This window comes from Protopterus annectens, chromosome 2.part2 (assembly GCF_019279795.1).
Source record: "Protopterus annectens isolate FY-2018-M chromosome 2.part2, PAN1.0, whole genome shotgun sequence".
Lineage (NCBI taxonomy): Eukaryota > Metazoa > Chordata > Ceratodontiformes > Protopteridae > Protopterus > Protopterus annectens.
This window is the reverse complement of record NC_056730.1, coordinates 520,522,377-520,546,786: the sequence shown is the minus strand read 5'-3', so window position 1 is coordinate 520,546,786 and position 24,410 is coordinate 520,522,377. Positions and strand designations below refer to the sequence as shown.

General features: G+C 42.3%; 1 protein-coding gene across 1 annotated transcript in view; it reads right to left on the bottom strand.

Annotated features, from left to right (window-relative positions):
• CHMP3 (charged multivesicular body protein 3) overlaps positions 1-24,410 on the bottom strand; it is a 547,243-nt gene that overhangs the window by 188,672 nt on the left and 334,161 nt on the right. The window lies entirely within an intron of this gene.

Below are 24,410 nucleotides of genomic sequence, written 5' to 3'. Positions count from 1 at the left end.
ATTATGCTTGAAGGCCTGCCATGGATGGAGGGCAGTGGGATGAGGGGGTGAAGTATGAGCTGAATTTGTCTTCTTGTGAATTTGTTACGTAGCTCTGCTCAGTGAAGGTGGCACCACTGACTGCCAGTTGGGCACAAATTTCTAGCTGCCCCAAAAGACCATCCCCACTGGAGCAAGGGCTTGGCCAAAGGGTGTATGGTGGTGGCAGCAGTGGCCACCAGGAAGGAACTGGTAGAATAGTTTATCTGTCTGTCCACCATAGTGTCTCTTACATTGGACAGGTTTGCAAAGCAATTTGACACCTCATCCACTTTCTTGGTGAGAACATTCTATATGGAATTCATAGACATTTGGAGGAAAGGGTTGGTAAGGGTAGATTTGTGTTTGGTTAGGGAGGAAATGCTTTCAATGAAGTAAGTAATGAAATCTGTTTCAGTTTGCATTGGGATATTATGATGGGGATGGGCTGTGCAGGGTTCTGTTTTTGTACCTGGGTTCATTAGGGAATTAACTGAATACCAACATTTTTTGCATTAAATTTGTGGTCATATTGGCACCATTCACACATTAGTTTCCTATCAATGTTAACTTGTTTTTATATAGCTATTAAGTTGCGTAAAATTTGGATTTTGAAGGATATTAGTGGTTTTGTTGTTTCCGCAATCTTTCTTTACTTGTCGCTACCGTGAGTAAGCTTTTTAGTTTGCCCTGAAAACCAAGCAGAGTTGCAAGTTTTTTCTTCTTCAAACTGCGGAGAGTAGCAGAGCAATTTATAGTGTTTAGGAATATGGTGCTGAAATACATGATATCATCATGGATGTTTTTTAGTATAGTACAGTCGATGGCTTTTAAAAGGCGGTAATCATCGCCCTCAACTATCCAGATTTTTGCTGAATGTCCACACTTTGGTCTGTTCCTCATAAAAAAGACTGAAGTTGCTAAATAAGGGACATTTGAGTTTTAGATTTCGTTTTCTTTAGAAAAATGCATGCTAACACAAATACTGTTATTCTAGCACTTTTCTGCACATACTACCCAATGTAACTGAGGGGTCATTTGGTTAGTTGTTGCATTTTGGTGATTGTGCAATGGTGGGCAACATAGTTCACTCTGTTGTTTTGGTGCTTCTGCATGCACAACACAAACAACCAAAGGGGTTACACCATATATTTTGTGCATTTTTCCTGGCTTTGTCATTCAAATTTGGAATTTGGGTGGGAGGAAGGGCTTAGTACTGTGTCAGTGTCATACTATTTTGACTGAATTACTCGGGTCTCCTAACAGATAACGAGAATGTGCTACATAAAACCTGCACAAGGTAGTGTAATGAATGCCTCGTCAACAGATTATGTGAAGCAGCTATCACTGGTCTCTGAGCATGCAGAACTTTGTAGGAATGAAATGTAGGTCATTAGCACATTAAGAATGACAGCAGTTACCAAATAGCACTGAGTCATTATCATTTGTCTGGTAAAACCCTTAAGTAACTGTTATTCACATAAGTAGATGTCGTTATCACATTGAAGAATGTACAAGCCAGATTTGTTTTTTTTTTTTTTTGTCTATGTGGAGTCATTTCAAGGCCGCTCCCACCAGTTTCTTTATATCATTTTTTACAATTCGTGTGATACACAGTAAGGTCCCCAATGTGGTTATACGTTTCATATTTTTGTGAACTACTGCAACTGAGCATCGTATCATGTAGTAATTTCCTGTATCACATGCTCACTACAGTGGATATAAAAAGTGTATACACCCCAGGTAAAATGCAGGTTTTTGTGATATTAAAAAAAAATAGACCACACTAAATCATTTCAAAACTTTTCCCACCTTTAATGTGACCTATAACCTGTACAATTCGATTGAATAACAAACTAATCTGTTAGGGGAAAAAACTACATCAAAATTAAAAAAAATGTACAATAATACTTTGTTGAAGCACCTTTTGCAACAGGCCAATACTATTCTACTGTACTAGTTTCAAATATTCTAGTAATTGCACCTAAGTCTATGACAGAAAATTTGTTGTCCGTGAAAATTGCCTTTCTTCATTTTGATTGCTTAGCTTGACAATGTTTTGCAGAGACCAGGACGTCAACATTAGGCTTTATGTCATGTGAAGCAGCCACTCGCAAGGTAGCTGTTAAGTGTTCATCAGTCAGCCTTGACCGGAAAACAGATTTGTTGAGCTTCATAGACAAAAAACTGTTCACAAACGTATGTACTGCCAAATATCGAAGGATTCAAGCGGCCATAGAGAAACGCTTTGGAAACTTATCTCGACTCATATACTTATAAAAATCTTGAATGCCACCATCTACGAACTTCTGTTTCAGAATACTATCGCATTGAAGTTCCAACAACTCCATCTGGAATTCTTCAGAGACAGTGTCAACATCTATGGAAAATGGCGTCGTAAAGATGGCAAATAGGGGTTATAGTGCCTCAAAATCCTGAAAGCAACAGTCAAATTCAGCTTGTAATTTGCTGACTGCGTCTGAATATTCTTTCAAAAACTGTTTTTTTACTGTTCCAAGTGACTGTAAGGCAGTGAAATGAGCTAGTTTACCATCCATCAGCTGTTTCGCCCACAGGGAAAGTTTATATCTGAAAGCCTTGACAGTGTCATACATCTGCGTTATTGTCTGTTTTGTGCCCTGGCACTTGAGGTGGAGTTCATTAAGATGTTGTGTAACATCCGTGAGAAAAGCACGGTTAGATATGAAAAATGGATCAGCAAGCTGAGGAATTTCATTTTCTTTCATTGCCATGAAGATTGCTATTTCCTGTTGAAGTGCAAAGAATCTTTTCAGCACACTACCCCTACTTAGCCATCTGACTTCGGTGTGATAAGAGTAATTCTCCATATTCGGTATCAAGGTTAGACAAGGTCATTAAACTGGTGGTGATTTAGGCCTCTAGCGCATATATATTTAATCACCTTGACAACAACATCCATTACTTCCTTCATTTGGAGACTTTTTCCACACAATGCTTCCAGGTGCAAAATGCAGTGAAATGCAACGAAGGTGTGAGCGACACCAACACTGTTGAGCTTTGCTTTCGGTAACCCAACACCAACATTTTCAGAACACATTGCGGGTGCACCATCAGTCGCTACCGAAACAAGCTTATCCCATGGCAATTTTGACTTTTTTAGACATTTTTCAAGTTCACCAAATATGTCATGTCCCGTGGTTGTGCCTTTCAAAGGTAACATGTCTAGTAATTCTTCCATAACATTCAAGTTCCTGTCCACACCTCAAATGAAGACAGCACAGTATGCGGTATCTTATGCCAGTGTTCTCGTCAAGGGCAACTGAAAAAGCTTCAAACTGTTTGCGAGCTGCAAGTAGCTGCTGGTGTACATTGCTGGCAAATACAGCAATTCTGCTGCCCACTGTACTTGCAGACAAACTTATACCTTCAAACAATTTCTTCTTGTCTGGACAAAGAATTCCGCTTGCTTTTATGAAGCAGTCTTTAATGAATTGGCCTTCAGTGAATGGACGAGATGACTTTGCGATCATTTCACTGATAAAGCTTGCTCGTACTGAGTCTTCGCTCATTTTGTTAAGGTTTTTGAAGATGTTTCGCTGCTTGGCAAAGGCTGATTTTAGTTGCTGAACTTTCTCTTCCCTCATTTTGCCTGTAATCACATCATATTCGTTACCATGCATAGTTTCATAATGTCTCCGTACACTGTATTCATTTGGAACAGAAACTGATTGATAGCAGATTAGGCATTTGATTTGACTATTCAACTCAGTGAAAAAATATATTTTTTCCCACTTCTCTTGGAAACCACGCTTTTCATCTACAATCTTTCATTTCTTGGATGACCACATCGCTAATACTCACTTATAATAGTAGTCGGCAAACAAACATACAAACAAAATTATAGTGGTTTCCAAATTTTCTAGTGCTGAAACAAGCACTTCCTTAGTAACAGATGATGACCACAAATTATAAATAAGTATTCTCTCTCGGTCGCTCTCAGTTCCATTCCTGCCACAAAATAACCTCCAAATGTTTTCCAATTTTTAATTGGTATTACAAACTTTAGTTAGGCTCACATACATGCACACATACACACAATGATCTTTGCATAATTAACCCACACTATCCCGAGTTCCCCAAGACAGCCGCGTAAACCACCAGGAACAAAGATATCTAAGCAGTTGGTGCAGACTGCCGAGATAACCAGCACCTACCAAGTCAGACATTCCTGGTTATCAAATGTCAATAAACAAGTTTATCAATTCCTATCCAATAGATTTCAGGTTGCTGTACCCATTTTACTCCATCACTCGCACATTTGTGAATCCTGGGTGGTACAAGGGGATATGAGTTATGTAGGGTTCTCTGTACCAGGAGTCTTTTAGGTAAGCAAGAGTTTATGACTCAGCATGTCTAAGTATGCACAAACACCGAAATTACACATTTTATGTTGCCTAGCGATCACATCAGCAGTTTGCAAAGTATGCACAGGCACCAAAATGAAACATTTCCCCACTGATCCCTTCAACAGCATGTCTAAGTATGCACAAGCACCAAAATGAAACATTTCCCCACTCATCCCTTTTTATTAGTACTGAGCACAACAAAGTTCTCCAAGGGCAGCATATAAAAAATTACACAGCAACCATAGCTCTCAACCTCCATTTCCAAAGTGAGGAAGACTACCTCTTTTATTGTGTGGCAAATGTGCAAAATGACTAATCACTGAATGCCAGAAATAACTGAAATGGTTATATTCCAGAGATTTTCTTAGCTATAGAAATGAAACCAAGATTTCAGCTGTTGTACACCACCATTTCTATGGCTTTTTACCCTCAGAGAATTAAAATGTGTTTGGACCCTGAAGCAGTTTTTAATAACTTAAAATCAAGAAAAGAGGAACCGGACTCAGGGCAGATGTGGGCTCTGAATCTCTCAGTATAAATGCTAACACCCCCCCGAAAATCACCCTATCTTTGTTAAAGTACGCAGAACCTGCTTGCAGCACAGGGCGCCAAACCAGCCGACTTAACTGTTCAGAGCGATCCGCGTTTGGTGCCTTCTGCTGCAAGCAGATTCTCTGTATTTTAACAAAGATCCGAAGAGAACAACTACAATTGCTACAGCACCTTACCTCAGGAACACACTGCTGACAATTTGAGGGTCAGTCTGCCAAATGAATAGAATACTCAAAATATGTAGTAATGAGTTGGACGCTATGGAATTGACTGGACATCAAAAGCAATACTTTATAGATAGAGGGTACCCGGCTGAATTGGTCAATGATGTAACAGAACCACTCCTTGGGGCCCCAATACACTTAGAAAAACCAGGCCATGTTCCATACAGAAGGGAGAATAGTAAGAACATCGTATATGACATCAAGTACACTAGTGATATTGAGCAATTAATTAGGATTGTTAGAGGAAATTGGAAAATTTTGCTCCTGGATCCTTTTCTCTCACAATTGATTGGGGAGAAACCCACATTCAGATTTAATAACTGTATGAATGTTAAAAGACTACTCTGTAAAGAAAAATTGGATATAGTCCCTGTTGACATAAGAGCTGACATTAAAACAGGTACCTATGCATGTGGTGGTTGTTCATCTTGTAAATATATTAATAAAACACAGTGTTTTAATATCCCAGGTGTTAATATGGCCTTTAAGCCCACCTTTTATGCCACATGCAACACACAGAATGTCATTTATCTTGCTACCTGTAATCAATGTAATGGTTATTATGTAGGTATGACATCACGTAGATTTAGGGATCGTATCTACAATCATGTCTATGACATAAGAAAGAATAACCTTACTAATGCTTTAGCTATGCATTGTTTTGATAGACCTCAGCACAGCTTTAGTTTTCAGGTTTTGCAAGTTAGAAATCCAAATAGGAGAGAAGGTGATCATATAGGTACCATAGAGATGTTTGAGCTAAGGTGCATTCTAAGATTAAAAGCCCATATACCACCTGGGCTTAATACTGTAGTCAGCATCCGCCCTGTCCTCTTAGGATCTTCATGATATGACGATTATGTTTATAATTCTTATTCATTTTATTATATACTTTTATGCTTTCATACTGCCAAATATTTTGGGTTGATTTTTTATTTCAGTTGTAGTATTTCTAACCCTGGACAACATCCACGGCATATTTGTTAATGGTTACTATCTAGATTGTGGCCTAATGTGTGCCTTGGATTATACTAATATAGCATTACTTGTCAATATGATACAGGTCATATAAATCTACACTGTTTAATAATTGTAGGGTTTATAAAGATATGTATTTTGCAGCACTTATCATAATAGCTTGAATAATAGGCTAACATATGTTAGTGGATAGTATTAATAATTTTAGTTAGAAATGTGCAGTATAATAGGTGCTCAAAAATACACAATAAAAATATATATGAGCATACGCTTGGAATACCTTCCGGTTTTGTATTGCCGGGATGGTTGCTAGGAATCTTAACGGGCTCGTTATAATATATCTTATTATCTTTATTGTTGGTCTGCAGATATCTGGCACTTGGGAATGAAGTGTTGTTGTACGTTTTGTTTGTGCTGCACTATAAATTGACTGGGCAGGTCAAATATGTCTATGCTAACCAATGGAATATTCTTAACTTTTTCTTAGTTTTAATATAGTTTAGTCTATGAGTTAAGATATTCATATTTAGTTGATGTAATCTTTAACTAAATGTTTTATATATGAGAGATAAATATGCTAGATTGCAGCCCTTAGTGCTGTACTAGTATACGTGGACCGACTTTAGTAGGTGTAGCTATTGACTCGCAATGAGATATAATGAGAAATATCTCTTACTGGATCTAAGAGTGATGAAACAGAGCAAACAGTAACTTCCTGGGCTGCTTTAGGAATTTTATATTAAGTGTTGTTTTCATAATTGTGTTTCTAGGCATCGTCCAGGTTCTGTCCGTTCATGCTTTGTAGCGCATTATGTAACGGAAATTATATGTCCTAATATGGGCATTAAGAGTATCATGAATACGATGTGGCTTTAGACACTGTTTTTAGGTTCTGTTATTAATGAATTGTAGCACATTATGTTACTGGAAGCTACATATTTTAACATTTTAATGTGAATATTAAGAGTGTTATGCATCTACCTTGAAAAACTACAGAATAGCTGTTGCTTTAATTGTATGGATTATTGACTAATTAATTGTTTAATTGATACTGATTTCTGTATATAAGCAGTAAGCTCTTCTTGTGTAATTTGTAACCTGATGAAGCGCACCTGTGTGCGTGAAAGCGCTCGTTCTTTATCAAATAAAATAGTTTTATACGTTGTTCGTGGTGGTTCCTAGCAGTTCTTCTTGTCTTCAGAATTAAAATGTGTTTGGACCCTGAAGCAGTTTTTAATAACTTAAAATCAAGAAAAGAGGAACCGGACTCAGGGCAGATGTGGGCTCTGAATCTCTCAGTATAAATGCTAACACCCCCCCCGAAAATCACCCTATCTTTGTTAAAGTACACAGAACCTGCTTGCAGCACAGGGCGCCAAACCAGCCGACTTAACTGTTCAGAGCGATCCGCGTTTGGTGCCTTCTGCTGCAAGCAGATTCTCTGTATTTTAACAAAGATCCGAAGAGAACAACTACAATTGCTACAGCACCTTACCTCAGGAACACACTGCTGACAATTTGAGGGTCAGTCTGCTGGAAGGAGATGATCAGATGCAAAAACACCTGAAAAGCCAGTTCCACTCCTTGGAAATACAGGGAAATCAATTGAACAAACATGCCTAATTCAAGAAGGAGATGCGATTGGAGGAGGAAAAAACACCTGACTGCAACCCTCCAATCGCATCTTCACTCTATTAGGCATGTATGGTGATGGAATATATGAAGGACGTATGGAGAAGATGCGGAATGTATGGAGAAGACGTACAGAAAAAAAAAAAAAAAAAAACCTACCATACAACCAGATCCCTAGTAAGTGATCGCGGGCCGCATGTTTGAGACCCCTAAATTAGAGCGAGTCTGCTTTGGGCATGGTACTTATTTACTTGGCATTCTTTCTCAACTACCTTCCAACCCCCTACCTATCAACATCTAGAATCAAATGCTTCAAACCAGTGCAGAGTGTATGGTCAAAAAAGTACAGACCCGCATAAATATCAGAGAAATTACGGTGATAATTCTAGCTTTAGAATCACAATATCACTTCTGGCCTTCAGTTGTGAGTTACGTGGCAAATGTTTCAATTTTAGTGCTTGTGTATACTTGGACATACTAATGAAGGGGTCATTGCAGGGAATGTTTCATTTTGGTTCTTGTGCATAGTTGGAAGGGCTGCTGAAGGTGCTGTCGATGGAAATGTTGCATTCTGGTGCTTGTGCATAGTTGGAAGGGCTGCTGAAGGTGCTGTCGATGGAAATGTTGCATTCTGGTGCTTGTGCATAGTAGGACAGACTACTGAAGGGGTCACTGGGGAGATGTTTCATTTTGTTGCTTGTACATATTTGGACTGCTGAAGGGGTAATTGGTGGGAATGTTTCATTTTGGAGTCAGTGAGTGGGCATATATACGTGTGTGTATATTTATGTCTGCATTAAATTACCTAAACCATTGCCAGCACCTTCCAACTAGAGCCAAGGTGACCTGTGCAGTATTTCATTCTAGAGTTTCCATGGATGCCATATGTGCACCACACCTTTCTTACTCATTACAAATTGGATCTGGCCTCCACAGGAAGAGCAGCCATTTTTTCTGTCAGTGTGCAGTCCTGTAGAAGTTATCCCCAGTTCCTTTCCCTCATTTATCTTTATTTTCGTTAGTGAGATACAGATGCAAGTATCCATTGTAGTACTGTGGTTCATATCTTTGTGAATTAATCTAACAAACTCATATGATAAAATAGTGTCATGTCTCAAACAATCACTAAATAGTACCTGTTGCATTGCTTTCCAGCTGCATCTGTGCAGGTGAGCAACATACTATTGTTCTATAGTGTTGTGTTTTTCAGCTCTGCGTTCACCTGTAAGACATCACACCACTCAGTGAAGATGCCATCTGCTTAGAAGTCAAACATTTATTTGGGTGAGGATACCGATTCTGACGGACGTACCAGTGTGTCCAAAATGGAATTGGACCTTGAATCACGACGTAAAGCAAACCAGAGTGAAGATGAAGATTATGACACAGATAATGATATGCCACTGGCACATCTCTGTGAGAAGGCCATTACCGCTGATAAAGATGATTCTCCTGTCCCAGCCATTCCTGACCAGACCCCTATGCTGTGCCACCCCAGACCTGACCACTGTTGATGAAAAGTACAGTTGTGTACACTTACCATAAATGTAGATGTTCAAGTGTATTCACTGTTGAAGTCATCACACTTGGGATATCTGCCTGCAGGAAGCCCTCAGTCGGCCTGAATGCCAGAGTCTTGGGATTTGCGCATCGGATGCTGTCACCTCATCCATGACGTCAGGTCATCAGGGGTATAAAACGTGCAGCCGACGCCATTACATCAGTTTTTCTTGCCCTAGATGTCAGGAGCCTCCAAAACAGGAAGCAATCAACTGGTGTGGAACACCTCCAGTAAAAAGTAAATACCATTTCCATAAGATATGGCCAAAAAAAGAGGATAGATAGAAAGTATAGAAAGACAGGGGGCTGGAGGGAGGGTAACCAGAACTGCAACAGTGAATACACTTGAACATCCACATTTATGGTAAGTGTACACAGCTGTACTATGGTCTTCGTGTTTCACTGTTGCAGTTATCACACTTGGCTTTATTCCCAAAGCTGAGGAAGGGTGGAGGCAGTCAAGAAGTAGTAGGGCTGGCTAGCAGGCCTTGTAAGACTGCTGTGGCAAATCCAGCTCTGGATTTGGAAAAGATAGGTAAGTGGTAATGCTTGGTGAAGGTGTGTACAGAAAGTACAGTTGTGTACACTTACCATAAATGTAGATGTTCAAGTGTATTCACTGTTGCAGTCATCACATTTGGGTTATCTGCTGCTGTAGCCCTCAGTCGGCCTGATTAACAAAGTCTTGGGTCCTGCATCGGTTGCTGTCTCATCTTCCATGACGTCAGGTAGTCAGGGGTATAAAGCATGCACCCAACGCCATTACATCAGTTTTTCTTGCCCCAGATGTCAGGTGCCCCCATAATGGGGAGCAATTATATACAAGGTTACACCCCCAACAAAAAAGCAAATACACCAAAAAGGTTTAAGCACAGTAAACAAGAATAGAGGTATAGTCAACAGAAGTCAGGGGGCTGGAGGGAGGGTAACCAGGACTGCAACAGTGAATACACTCGAACATCTAAATTTATGGTAAGTGTACACAACTGTACTATGTTCTTCGTGTTTTACTGTTACAGTCATCACATTTGGGTAGATTCCCAAAGCTAAGGATGGGAGGAGGTAATAAGATAGCATTAGGACCAGCTATAAGGCCCTGCAAGACTGCAGTGGCAAAACCAGCTCTGGATTTGGAAAAAATTGGCAAGTGGCAATGCTTGGTGAAGGTATGTACAGAACTCCAGGTAGCAGCTTCTAGGATGTCCCTGGTAGGGACACCTCTGAGAAAGGCTGTAGAGGTAGATGCAGCTTTAGTTGAATGTGGTCTCATCCCCTGTGGGGTAGGTTTTCCATGGTGCTTATAGCAGAAATGAATACAATGGCCTATCCACTCAGAAATGGTTTGCTTTGAGATGGCCTTCCCCTCTGCCAATGCAGCACATGCAACCAGCAGCTGTTCAGATTTCCTGAGAGGCTTAGTCCTGTCCAAGTAAAATCTAAGTTGTCTGTGCACGTCCAAGGAGTGCAGTATTCATTCCTCTTTGTTCTGTGGATTAGAAAAGAAGGTTGGCAAATGAATGGACTGATTAAGGGCCACACTGGATACCACCTTGGGCATGAAGGAGGGAGTGGTCCTGAGGGACAACCTGTCAGCATGAAAGATGATGAAAGGCTCCACTGCCATGAGGGCCTGTAATTCAGTCACCCTTCTTGCTGAAGTGATGGCTAGAAGGAAGGCTGTTTTCCAAGAAAGGAATTTCAACTCTGCATTTGTAGCTGGCTCAAAGGGAGGTAGAATGAGCTTTTTCAATACAATGTTAAGGTCCCAGGCTGTAGGGGCTCTCCTGGGTGGTCTTAAGTCTTTGGTCCCTCTGAGGAATTGCTTCAGCAGTGGATGAGAGAACGTGGTGGTTCTGTATTGTAATGAGCTGAAATGGCTGAGGAATGAATTTTGATAGAGGAAAAGGAAAGGCCCTTCTGAAGCATCTCAGTTAAGTATTGAAGAATATGGGGTAAATTGGGAGCTACTGTGCCCATCCCCTGAGTTTGGCTCAAGGAACAGAATCTTTTCCATTTTTCTGCATAGGATTTTCTAGTACTAGGCCTCCTTGCTCCAGAATGACATCCAACACTTGTTTACTGAGGGATGATAATGGACAGATCAGGTAATTAGCCAGGCTGCCAGGTTCAGGGTTTGAAGCTGTGGGTGCAGAATCTGGCCCTCCTGCTGGGACAGCAGGGCAAGTTTCTGAGGCAGGTGCCACGGTGGCAGCAGTGACACAATGCGCAAGGGGGGGGGGGTACCAGTGTTGGCATGGCCAGTCTGATGCAATCAGTATTGTCCTTGGTTTGTCCTGTTTGATCTTTAGTAGTACCTTGGAGAGGAGAGGCAGAGGGGGAAAGGCATAAACTGATAGTTTTTTTCCAGGTGAAGGACAGGGCATCCACTTTCCAAGCTTGTTTGTGGGGAGTCCTTGTGCAGAATTTGTTCAATTGGTAGTTGTGGGGGGAGGCAAAAAGTTCTATCTCTGGGCTCCCCCATTTGTTTCTCAACATGTTGAATATCTTTGGTTCAAGTTTCCACTCGTGTGGGTCCATGAGATTTCTGCTTAGGACATCTGCCAGTCTATTTAGCTTTCCTGGCAGGAATTGAGCCTGTAGGTGCACTTGGTAGCTCAAAACTGTGCTCCACAGAGCCATGACTAGTCTGCAGAGAGGGTAGGAGTGGGTTCCGCCTGCTTGTTTATGTACCACATAACAGTGATGTTGTCCATCTTTACCAATAATTATCCTGGATGAATGTGGTCCTTGAAGGCTGTCAGAGCATTCTGTACAGTTAGCATTTCTTTTTGATTGATATGCAGGTGCATTTGATTTGGGTTCCATTTGCCCTGAATGCACTGCCCTGTCAAGTGAGCCCCCCCAAGCATAATCTGATGCATCTGTTGTTAGGGTTTGGGTGGCAGGGAGAAGAGTGAATGGCAGTCCCTTGTTCTGGTGGCAGGCCTCTGCCCACCAAAGGAACTCTATCTGTAGACAAGGTATGATAGGAATAATTGATTCTAGATCCTGAGAATGTTGACACCATAGGCTTTTTAGATACCACTGTAGTTTTCTCATATGCAGTCTTGTATACGGATAGAATGCAAGAGGCCATGAACCCCAGGGCTTGCAATATTTTCCTTGCAGATAGCTGGGTCTTTGTGGCCAAAAGTTTGAAGGAGATTGTCAAATTAACCTGTTTCTCTGGCGTGAGGTAGGCCATTTGGGAAGTTGTATTCAAGCTTGATCCCAGGAATACAATTTGTTGGCAGGGTACAAGATGGGATTTTTTTTTTCATTTATGGTGTACCCCAGAGACGTTAGCAATTTCTTTACAAATGCCAGATGATTTAATAGTATGTCCTGGCTTTCTGCCTGAATTAGACAATCGTCCAGGTATGGATATATTTGAATATTTCTTTGCCTGCAAAATGCAATGACTGGAGCTAGGCACTTTGTGAATACCCTGGGCGCAGTACATAAACCAAAGGGCAATGCAGAAAACCGATAGTGCATGTAGCCTGCTCTGAAGCGTAGGTAGCCTGCTCTGAAGCGTAGGTATCTTCTGCAAGTTTCCCTTATTGGGATGTGCAGGTAGGCTTCCTTTAAATCCAGTGTTGCCAACCAGGCATTTTGCCTAGCATGGGAAGCAGCTGACGAAGAGTTAGCATCTTGAATTTTGGGATTACCAAAAATGTGTTTAGGATAGACAGGTCCAGGATAGGACGCCAGGAATTGTCTTTTCTGGGTACCAGGAAAAGTCTTGAGTAGAAATCTTGCCCTCATTCTTCTTCTGGGACAGGTTGAGTAGTCCTGATGCTTAAAAGAGACAGAGTTTGCTTTTGAGCCTCTGCCCACTGATTTGGGGGTAGGTCTGGCCAACCGTTTGGGGTTGGGTAAGGAGTGGAAGTGAAATATGTATCCTTGGGAAACTATATTTAAAACCAATTTGTCCTGGGTAATGAGTTCCCAATTCTTTGCATGCAGGGCAATCTTTCCCCCTAAAGGAACAGTGAGTTGAGCAGGGCTTGGAAGATTTAAAGTTAAGTCATTGAGATAGTTTACCATAGGGGGGAGTCTTACTACTCCCTGCTTTGGAAGTGGGAGCCCCCCTTTGCTTAGGCCTGTGAGTACCTTGGGACTGAAGCCTAGGTGTTCTGCAGGTTCTGGGTTTAGACTGAGAAGGCCTGGAAGAGGCAGGAAAGGACCAATTCTTAGACAGCCAATGCCTACTAAATCTGGGAGGCTGTACTTGCATGAAATCGTTAACAGTTTGCATAGATTTAGCTTTTTCCTCCATCTTTTTAAGTACTTCTGCTTTGTTGCCAAACAGGCGGTGTTGGTTTAAGGGAGCATCCATCAATTTAGCTTTAACATGATCTTCAATTCCAGCAATTTAGCTTTAACATGGTCCTGCCATAGGCTACTGGCTCTGTTCGCGGTTTGCCTTCAATATATTTCCTAACCTGAAGACTCCCATCATTTCTATGTCATAACAGGCTCCAGACAGAGGAAAGACCCTCCAAACAGAGATCCTCCACTGGTCTCTTTACTATCTTGGCCTGTGCTAGAACTGCCCAGAAAAATGAATGTTATCTAATGGAAATGTTGTTGCTACCTATTACTACTGTATATAACCCTACATATGATAGCTAGCAGCCTACCACGGATTCCAAATACCCTCTTTTTTCAACCTTCCCTGCTACCCTAAGTTCTCCTGTTATTTACTGTCTGTCCACTAGGTGGCAGCATATACACATCTCACACTATTCACTTTATCTCCCATGCTAAGCAGGTACTGGATCACTTCTAAGAGATCCACTAATACCCTGCCCAAGCCTTCAACCTCTGGGACCCTCCTTACTCTTACCTATCACCTTTTTGTAAACTGGTGCTCCATTCTCCATACCTTTTTTACATCTTGCTGCATTCTGCACACCTTTTCTACCTCTTAACTTACCTATCCAACCACTGATTGTTTTTTGTAGTCTTGCCTTCTTCCTTATCCTGGGGTCTACCTGCTCCATTCGCCCTGCGGCTCACTCCGCTACCCTACCCTGACCCCATTTCCCACCTGTCCCCTGCACCTCTACACTTAGAGCCGTAACCACTCCCTTCCTCTCTATCAACCAATCACATCATCCCACCCAAATTACTAACCACACCCCTAATTACAGACTCTAACCAAATTCTATCACTGCAACCCACCCCATTAACTAACTGACTCGCATACCCCACTCCAATCTACCACCATGCCTATCCTATCTCCCTCCATCATAACCCATGTAGCACTTCTTCTTACTTTGCCTTATCTAAACTATCTTACCTCACCCAACATTACTCACTCCCCCTTCCATATAACACATTCCTCAAACCTTATACACCTGCCTCATTCCCCATCTCCCCCTCTCTGTTCATCAATAACAATACTACACTACTTCCCTACAAACTCAAACCCATCTCCAACAAAATTACACCCCTCCTCATCAACATCACTCCAATAAAACTAGCAACCCACAAAGAAGAAACTAAAATACTCAAACACCTTCTATTACATATTCGTCACTTCATCACCATGTTTTATCTGGCGATATCCACCCAAACCCAGGCCCCCCTTCCCCACAGAATACAACTTCTCCTTCACACTTCCCCCATATATCAAGAAAGTCTCTCCACTTCACAGCTCTAAACGCCAACAGCATATGCAATAAAATCCCCAACCTCCATGCCTGGCTCCTTCATAAACATAGATATACTATCCATCTCTGAAACCTGGTTGAAACCCCACATAAATGACTCCGAACTAATTCCACCCAACTACTACATTATTTGAAAAGATAGAACAAACAAGAAAGGTGGGGGAGTAGCACTGCTCTACTCTTCCTCCCTCCCAGTTACTCCCTTCACCAAACCCAGTCCACAATTTAATAATGCATAACTAGTTTCAACCCTACTTGAGATAAACAAACAAAAATTCATCTGTATTGTGTCCCTCTACATCCTTCCAGGTGATAATATCACAACACTAGAACATATTCTCTCTTGGGTTTTCTACCAATGTACTAATGAAACCATCATCCTGGGTGATGTTAATATCAATTGAGACGCTATTCATTCCCCCACAAACCCCCTAAATATAAACCTCTAAAATTTCTCTCAGCTTATCAACACAACTAGACCTTCCAAGGACTTCTCCACTGGAAGTACCCTGGACTGGATTCTAGTATCCCATCCTCACTACATCTCTGAAAGCGGTACTCTTCCCGACCCACTCAGTGACCACTTCCCTACCTTTGCCCACAGTCTTTACTCCCCCTTACAACTATCCCATACTTGTATCTCTACCTGGTCATTAGCAAACTTCGACCCCAAAATGTTCTCAAACCTGCTCAATCAAACAGATTGGAATCCACTAAGGACTCTACCTCCAGATAGTGCTGTTACCTATTTCAACACAACCTTTCTACACTTGCTTAACACCCTGGCCCCCTAAGAACAAAACAAATTAAAAGAATCTGTACCATGGTTACCTAAAGACACCTTAAGCATAATGACTCTCAGAGACAAAGCTTGGAAACGCTACCAGAAAAACAAAACAATAACCACCCTTCATGAATACAAACTACTGCGTAACAAAGTTAAAAAAACATATTTCTTCTGACCGCAAATCTTGTTTTTCCACACTACAAACTAATCACAGCACAAATCTTAGAAAATTCTGGCAGGGTATCTCCTATCTGCTTACTCTAGGAAAAAAAGAAAAACCCCTGCCCTGACCCAAATGCCACTGACATAGACCTAGCTACCCAATTCAACTCTTTCTTTATCAACTCCATTGCCAAACTAACTTCCTCCACCAACCATCCTAGTTCTACATCCTACAGCCACCCACTTAATCCTCCTCTAATACCTCTTCCCACTCAACTACCCCCTCCTCCATACCCCCTCCCTTCTCCATATAGTCCATCCCAATCTTTACTATTAAAAAAACTCTTACAAAAGTTGAAACCAGGTTCAAATGCCCCAGATCAAATTTCCTCTTACTTCTTAAAAAATATCTGCAGATGCCATAGCCTTTCCCATCTGTATCCTAATAAACAAGTCAATTACAGAAGGTAAAAAATATCAAAAAATGGCTCAGGGTACAGAAGGGTGCAGAAAAAGGGTAATCAGAAAAAAAAATAAACTACACCAATCTTCCACTAACCAACAACGTTTATTCCATAAAAACAAAACGAAAAATGTGAGCACTTTCGCGATTATCAATACCGCTTCATCAGACAGTTAAAATGCAGTAAAAAACAGTTTAAATATCATATGAGGCTAATCAGCGGATGTTACGCCACTCAAAATTAAACACTTAAAGATACATATGCACAAATATAAATAACTAATATAAACAGCAAATTACAAACACAACTTAAACAAATAATTCCTATCACTAAAACAATGTATTTAAACGCACAATTAAAACTAATAAAAGATTAGAAAGTATTTCTATTCTAATGCTTGCGATCGCTTGCTTTTAAAAAGGGTTTTAAAGACATCATCCCATTCAATCCTGGAGGTCTCTCAACATTAAATAGAAGGATCCATCTCTGCTCTGCGCTTTCAGTCTGGTTCTCAAGGTCCCCCCCCCCCGTATATTGGGGTGTATGACTTTAATTACTAAAAATTTAAATGTATGTGTATGATCTGTCTGCCTCACATAGTTAGCTAGGACACTGCTCTCTATTATTATTAATGTCGCTCCTAAGCTCTAAGATCCTGTCCTTAAGCATCCTATTCATTTTACCCACATAATATGCATGGCAAATTTGACAGAAAGAAAAATAAACTGCATTAGTAGTACGACAGTCAGCATAACAAGTGCTCCTAATACTAAAACGTTGTGTGGGGTGTGTATACACCGTACTCGTATAAATGTACTGGCATGCCAAACATCGTCTGCAAGGAAAAGTACCAGTGCGCGTAAAGGCAATTGGTCTATTTGCACTTGTTTTGTTGCAGAGATGTTATTTCACACATTTATTGTTCTGAAAAGAAAAATTAGGAGCATTGCCAATCTTGTCCGTCAGTCCCGGTACTTCCTGTAAAATGCTCCAATGTTTTTTACTAATAAAGACATATTCATTGATATCACTTGAGTATTGAAAGACAACTCTAAAATCATTAGTACTAGGGACAGATTCAGAAGTATATGCCATACTGCTCAAGTACGGTTTGCACCTATCACCTCTCTGTGCCCAAGCTTCATCTATAGTGGCAATAATCTCTTTCTTAGAATAGCCCCTAGCTAAAAACCCTTGTTGGACAGCATCAAGTGCCATGTGCGCTTCTTCATTGTTATGTAACCTAAGCACCCTATATACTTGTCCCTTCAACACATTTCTACGTATGTGTCTTGGGTGCATACACTTTTCGTGTAGTAAGGCATTCTTTCTAGCTCCAACAAGAGTTTTTAGCTAGGGGCTATTCTAAGAAAGAGACTACTGCCACTATAGATGGCACAGAGAGGTGATAGGCGCAAACCATACTTAAGCAATATGGCATATACTTCTGAATCTGTCCCTAGTAATAATGATTTTAGAGTTGTCTTTCAATACTCAAGTGATATCAATGAATATGTCTCTATTATTAAAAAACATTGGAGCATTTTACAGGAAGTACCGGGACTGATAGACAAGATTGGCAATGCTCCTTTTTCTTTTAGGAACAATAAATGTTTGAAACAACATATCTGCAACAAAACAGGTGCAAATAGACCAACTGCCTTAACGCGCACTGGTACTTTTCCTTGCAGATGATGTTCGGCATGCCGGTACATTTATAGGAGTACGGTATATACACACCCCACACGACATTTTACTACTAGGAGCACTTGTTATGCTGACTGTCGTACTACTAATGTAGTTTATTTTTCTTTCTGTCAAATTTGCCATGCATATTATGTGGGTAAAACAAATAGGATGCTTAAGGACAGGATCTTAGAACATAGGAGAGACATTAATAATAATAAAAAAGAGAGGAGTGCCAGGGCGGCCACGGTGGTGCAGCGGTTAGCGTTGCCGCCTCACAGCAAGAGGTTCTCCGGTTTCATTCTTGGCTGGGGTGCCTTCTGTGCGGAGACTGCATGCCCTCCCTGTGGTCACGTGGGTTTCCTCCAGGTGCACCGGCTTCCTCCCACATCCCAAAGACATGCAGTAGGTGGATTGGACACTCTAAATTGGCACTAGGTGTGAGTGTGTGCGTGTGTGTGCCTTCTGTGGAAGGTTGGGTGCCGGGCTGACAACTCAACACCATAAAACTTCACTGCCAATCATGAGTGGACAGATGATCTGCTGTGGCGACCCCTAACCGGGAAAAAGCTGAAAGAATAGAGAGAGCAGTGCCCTAGCTAACCATGTGACACAGATCATACACATACATTTAAATTTTTAGTCATTCAAGCCATACACCCCAATATACGGGGGGGCACTGAGAACCAGACTGAAAGCGCAGAGCAGAGACGGATCCTTCTATTTAATGCTGACAGACCTCCAGGATTGAATGGGATGATGTCTTTAAAAAGTACAGTTTTGTACCTACCATAAATGTAGATGTCCGATAGGTATGCATCTGCAGTCATCACATATGGGTTGTCCTGCCTCAGGCAGCCTTTCGGTCGGCCGGATTCCCAAGTCTGGGTCCGGCGTCGGCTGATGTCGCCCTCTCCCCGACGTCAGAGCGCCTGGGGTATAAAAGCGTCAGCAGACGCCATCTTCCTCAGTGTTTCTTGCCCCAGATGCCAGGTGCCCTCAAAGGAAGGCTAAATTTGGAGAAATGCAATAAATTCCAAACATGCACAGAAATATGCATATATATATATATATATATATATATATATATATATATATATATATATATATATATATCTGTATATAAAACAAATACACCATAATAGATAACCCCAGCTAGCTATGAGAGAGGAAAGTACCCAATAAATACCCAAGAGGGGAAGGAGGGAGGGTAAACCTGACTGCAGATGCATACCTATCGGACATCTACATTTATGGTAGGTACAAAACTGTACTATGTCCTTCAAGGATGCATCTGCAGTCATCACATATGGGTAGAATACCATAGCCAAACTGGGGGTGGAGGATCTATGTAAAGGATGGTGTAGCTAAAATGCCCTGCAGGACTGCCGTAGCAAAGCCTGCTCTGGATCTGGAATATAAAGGTAAATTGTAATGCTTGGAAAATGTATGCACGGAGCTCCATGTAGCAGCTTCTAAAATGTCAATGGTAGCCACCCCTCTTAAGGCTGTGGAGGTGGCTGTGGCTCTGGTGGAATGAGGTCTAATGTTAGCTGGCACAGTTTTTCCATGAAAGGAATAACAAAAACGTATGCAATTCCCTATCCATTTTGAAATTGTCTGTTTGGAAATTGCTTTCCTTGTGCACCAGCAGCATATGCCACCAACAGCTGATCAGTTTTTCTGTAGCTTTTAGTTCTGTCCAAGTAGTAGCGCAACTGTCTGTGTATGTCCAGGGTGTGCATTAGTTTCTCCCCTTTGTTTTGTGGATTTGGAAAGAAGGTAGGCAGGTGAATAGCTTGGTTTAATGAGACCCTGGATACCACCTTTGGCATAAATGAAGGATTGGTTCTCAATGAGACTCTGTCCTGATGAAAAATAAGAAATGGCTGTACTGCCGTGAGGGCCTGTAACTCAGATACTCTTCTTGCTGAGGTTATGGCCAGAAGGAAGGCGGTCTTCCAAGACAGGAACTGTAGTTCTTAGATGCTGCTGGTTCAAAGGGAGGCAGAGTTAGTTTTTCCAACACGAAGTTAAGGTCCCAAGTAGGCACTGGAGGTTTCCTTGGAGGATTGATGTTTTTAATTCCTCTTAGAAACTGTCTTAAGAGAGTATGAGAAAAGACAGGTGGGTCAGTATTGTACTCTGCTGAAATTGCTGAAGCATGAATTTTAATGGAAGAGTAAGACAGGCCATTATGGAGCATTTCTGCCAAGTATTCCAGGATATGTGCCATGTTCATCACTGTCGCATCTAGGCCCTTTGTGGTGCTCCAAGTGTGAAATCTTTTCCATTTTGCTGAATATGCCTTTCTTGTGGAAGGCCTGCGAGCTTCCATGATGATATCCTTCACTCTCTTGGATAGCTTATCCTGAGGAGGAGTCAAGGTATTTTCCAGGCTGTTAGTTGCAAGGTTTTCAGGTTGGAATGCAGAGTTTTGTAATTGTGCTGTGTCAGGACAAGTGGCCATTGAGGAAGAGGCCATGGTTTCGTGCGTGACATGCTCTTTAACAGTGGGTACCAGTGCTGTCTTGGCTAGTCCGGAGCTATCAGAATCACTTTTGGCTGCTCTGTCCTGATCTTCAGTAAGACCTTGGTCATTAATGGAAGAGGTGGAAATGCATACACTGTTAGAGTTCTCCAGCTGAAAGATAGGGCGTCCACTTTCCATGCTTGTGGGTGGTATGTCCTTGAGCAGAATTTCTTCAGCTGATGATTGTGGGGGGAGGCAAAAAGATCTATGTCTGGCCTTCCTCATGATTGTGTTATCTGTAGGAAGATGTCTGGGTGCAGCATCCATTCGTGTGCATTCATGATATTTCTGCTTAAGCTGTCTGCCAGTATATTGTCTTTTCCTGGCACAAACTGGGATTGCAGCTCTATATTGAGTTTCAAGGAAAGTTCCCATAGATTCATTGCCAGTCTGCAAAGAGGGTAGGAATGGGTGCCTCCTTGCTTGTTTATGTACCACATAACTGTGGTGTTGTCTGTCCTTATTAGCAGGTGGCCTTGATGCAGAAAGGGTTTGAAGGTCTCGATTGCATGCATCACTGCCAGCATTTCCTTTTGGTTTATGTGCATGCGTAGCTCCTTTTGTGACCACAGTCCTTGAATACATCTTCCCTCCATGTGTGCTCCCCAACCGTGGTCTGAAGCGTCCGTTGTAATGGTTTGGCTGGCTATTGGTTTGCTGAAGGGCAGACCCCTGTTTGACTGGCTTGCTTGAGCCCACCACAGAAATTCCTTTTGGAGGCATGGAATGAGTGGGATCAAAGTTTCTAAGCTGTGACTGTGCTGAGTCCATAAACTCCTTAGGTACCATTGTAGTTTCCTCATATGCAGCCTTGCTTGTGGGATCAGAAGAATGCAAGATGCCATGTAACCCAGGGCCTGCAGGATTTTCCTTGCAGTCAGCTGAGTTTGTCTTGTCAGATTCTTGAAGTAATCCGGTAGTTGTCTGTTTTTCTTCTGTGAGAAAAGCCATTTGGGTGGTTGTGTCTAGATCCGCACCCAGAAAAGTTATTCTTTGGGATGGAACAAGTCTTGATTTGTGAATGTTGACTGTATATTCCAAGGCCTGCAGTAGGCGGATGGCATAATTCAAGTCCTTTACCAAAGTTTATTGGCTGTCCGCTTGTATAAGGCAGTCGTCCAGATATGGGTATATTTGAATCCCCTGAAGTCTGCAGTGTGCAATTACTGATGCCAGGCATTTCGTGAATACTCTGGGTGCAGTAGATAAGCCAAAGAGCAATGCTGAGAATTGATAATGTTCTGAACCTGCAAGAAATCTGAGGTGTCTTCTGCAACTTTGTCTGATAGGGACATGCAGGTATGCCTCCTTGAGGTCTAGAGTCACCAGCCAAGACCCCTTGCCCAGCATGGGAAGGAGTTGCTGTAGAGTCAGCATTTTGAATTTTGGCACAATGAGATAAGTATTCAATGCGGACAAGTTGAGAATAGGCCTCCATTGATTTTCTTTTCTTGGAACAAGGAATAGTCTGGAGTAAAATCCTTGGCCTTGTTCTGAAAGAGGAACCTTTTCTATAGCTTTCACTTGCATTAAGTTGGAGATTTTGTTTCAAAGCCTCTGCCCTTTGATTTGGTGGCAGGTCTGGCATGCCTTTTCTTTTTGGCAATGTGTGAAAATGGAACCTGTATCCTTTGTCTATTATTTGCAGTGTCCATTTGTCTCTTGTAATACTATGCCAATTTTCTGAGAATAAGGAAAGCTTTCCGCCCAAAGGTGCTTCGAATTGAGCCCTGGTTGGCGGAGTCAAAGCAAAGTCATTGAGTCTGTCCTTGTGCAGCAGTTGCAGGTCCTGCACTACCTCTCTGGTTGGCAGGCTGCCATTGACGTCCTCTGTAGGAGCCTCTAGCTTGCCCTCTACCTCTGGCACGCCTGTTCTTGCCTCTCTGAAATCTTTCTGTGTCCGGAAAGGACCAATTCTTGGTAGGCCAATTTCTGCTGAATCTTGGTGGTTGGACTTGTAGAAAATCTTTGACTGTTTGTACAGATTTTGCCTTTTCCTCAAATTTCTTTAAGACCTCCTGAGCAGTGGAGCCAAATAACTTTTGCTTTTCCAGTGGAGCATCCAGAAGCTTAGCTTTAACATGGTCTGGCAGAGATTGTTCCTTCAGCCAAGCATGCCTACGTATGACTGCACCTGTCATAGCTGACCTACATGAAGCTTCCAATGCATCATAACCACACTGTAAGAAATGGTCGCTAACCTGCTGGGAGTTATGTACCAAATCCTGAAGTGATTTGCAATCTAGGGGTTCAGGTGAAGACAGTTTCTTATGCAATTCATCTAACAAATACTCTTGGTACTGTATCATATGAAATTGACAATGTAATGCCCTCATAGAAAGAGTAGCAGAAGTATGCACTTTTTTACCCCATCTCTCTAAAGCCCTGGACTCCCTTTCAGAGGGGAGTGGATTTTTAGTAGTGGCAGCTGCAACCCCTTTAGGGCCCTGGGAAATAGTTTCTGGATCAGCAGAGTGGGCCTTGTAAAGAAAAAGATGCAAGTCCGGGACCCTGTAGTACCTATCAGGTTTGGCAGGGGCCGGAGGAAGAGTGTCAGGGGTTATGCTAGAGTACACATCATCAATGACAGTCAAAACAGGAGGAATAGCCAAAGGTCTATGCTGAGGTAAATGCAGAAAAGTTCTTAATCTTTTCCTGGAATCAGAGAATTCCTGGCCCTGCCATTTGAAATGCTGTCTCATAGTGTGAAGGGTCTCCCCGAAGGATAGTTCTTCAGGAGGGGAGGCCGAGGGGATTAATTCCTCTGCATCAGAATCCCCGTAGGCCGAAAAAGCCTCCTCCTGGTAGTCCGAGAGAGCAGAGCCATCAGAGGCCTCCTCTGAGGAGTGGGGATCAGAGGGCTCAACCCTGGGCCTTTTGTCTAGAGGGGGTTGAGAGCCTCTGTCCGGATGGGGTTGAGAGCCCCTAATTAAGGAGATAAGGTCCTCTGCCAAAGTTAGAATCTGTGAACTGGTAGAGGGTCCCTGAGGAATAACCCTGGGAGGCATAGCTTTTGTATGTTTAGCAGCTTTAGCCCTGGTGAAAGCCTTTATGGACATGGATGCAGGAGGCCTAGCTGCACCACATGCTGGTGTAGTTTTGTCTAGAGGAATGGTGTCGGAAGTTTCCAAGGCACCAGTTTCTGAGGGAAATTCAATAACCGACTCAGCAGGGGCCTCCGGGGCCGAGGTTGTCGGTTGAGCGGTTTCGGGGGTCGGAAGTACCAAGGACTCTGTTTCAGCCGAGACCGAGACACTCGCGGTAGGCCTGGCCGTGGTTTCAGCCGAAACCACGGCCCGCGTGTGTCGGTCCTTGTCCTTCCGTTTCTTTGTTAAATGTGAAGTCGGAGTCTCCGACGACATACTGTATGAAAAACTAGCCCCAAAAAGTTCCTCTGCAAACTCCGCCCGACGTCTAAGAGTGTGTCGGTTGAAGGAAGCACAGGCTGAACAGGCCGAGACGTCGTGGTCTGGGCCTAGGCAGGAGAGGCAGTAAGAGTGGAAATCCTTATGAGGTATTTGTTTCCCACAAGTTAAGCAATTATTAACTATCTGACATCGGCTGAGGCAAGAAAGAGTCCCCAACGGGGTACTTCGCTTTTGAAGTCTTCGGTAGCTGAATTACAGGAGCTGGCCGACCGGCACTTGCGAACTGCTTCTGCTTCGGGCACCACGTGGCAAGAAAGACTGAGGAAGATGGCGTCGGCTGACGCTTTTATACCCCAGGCGCTCTGACGTTGGGGAGA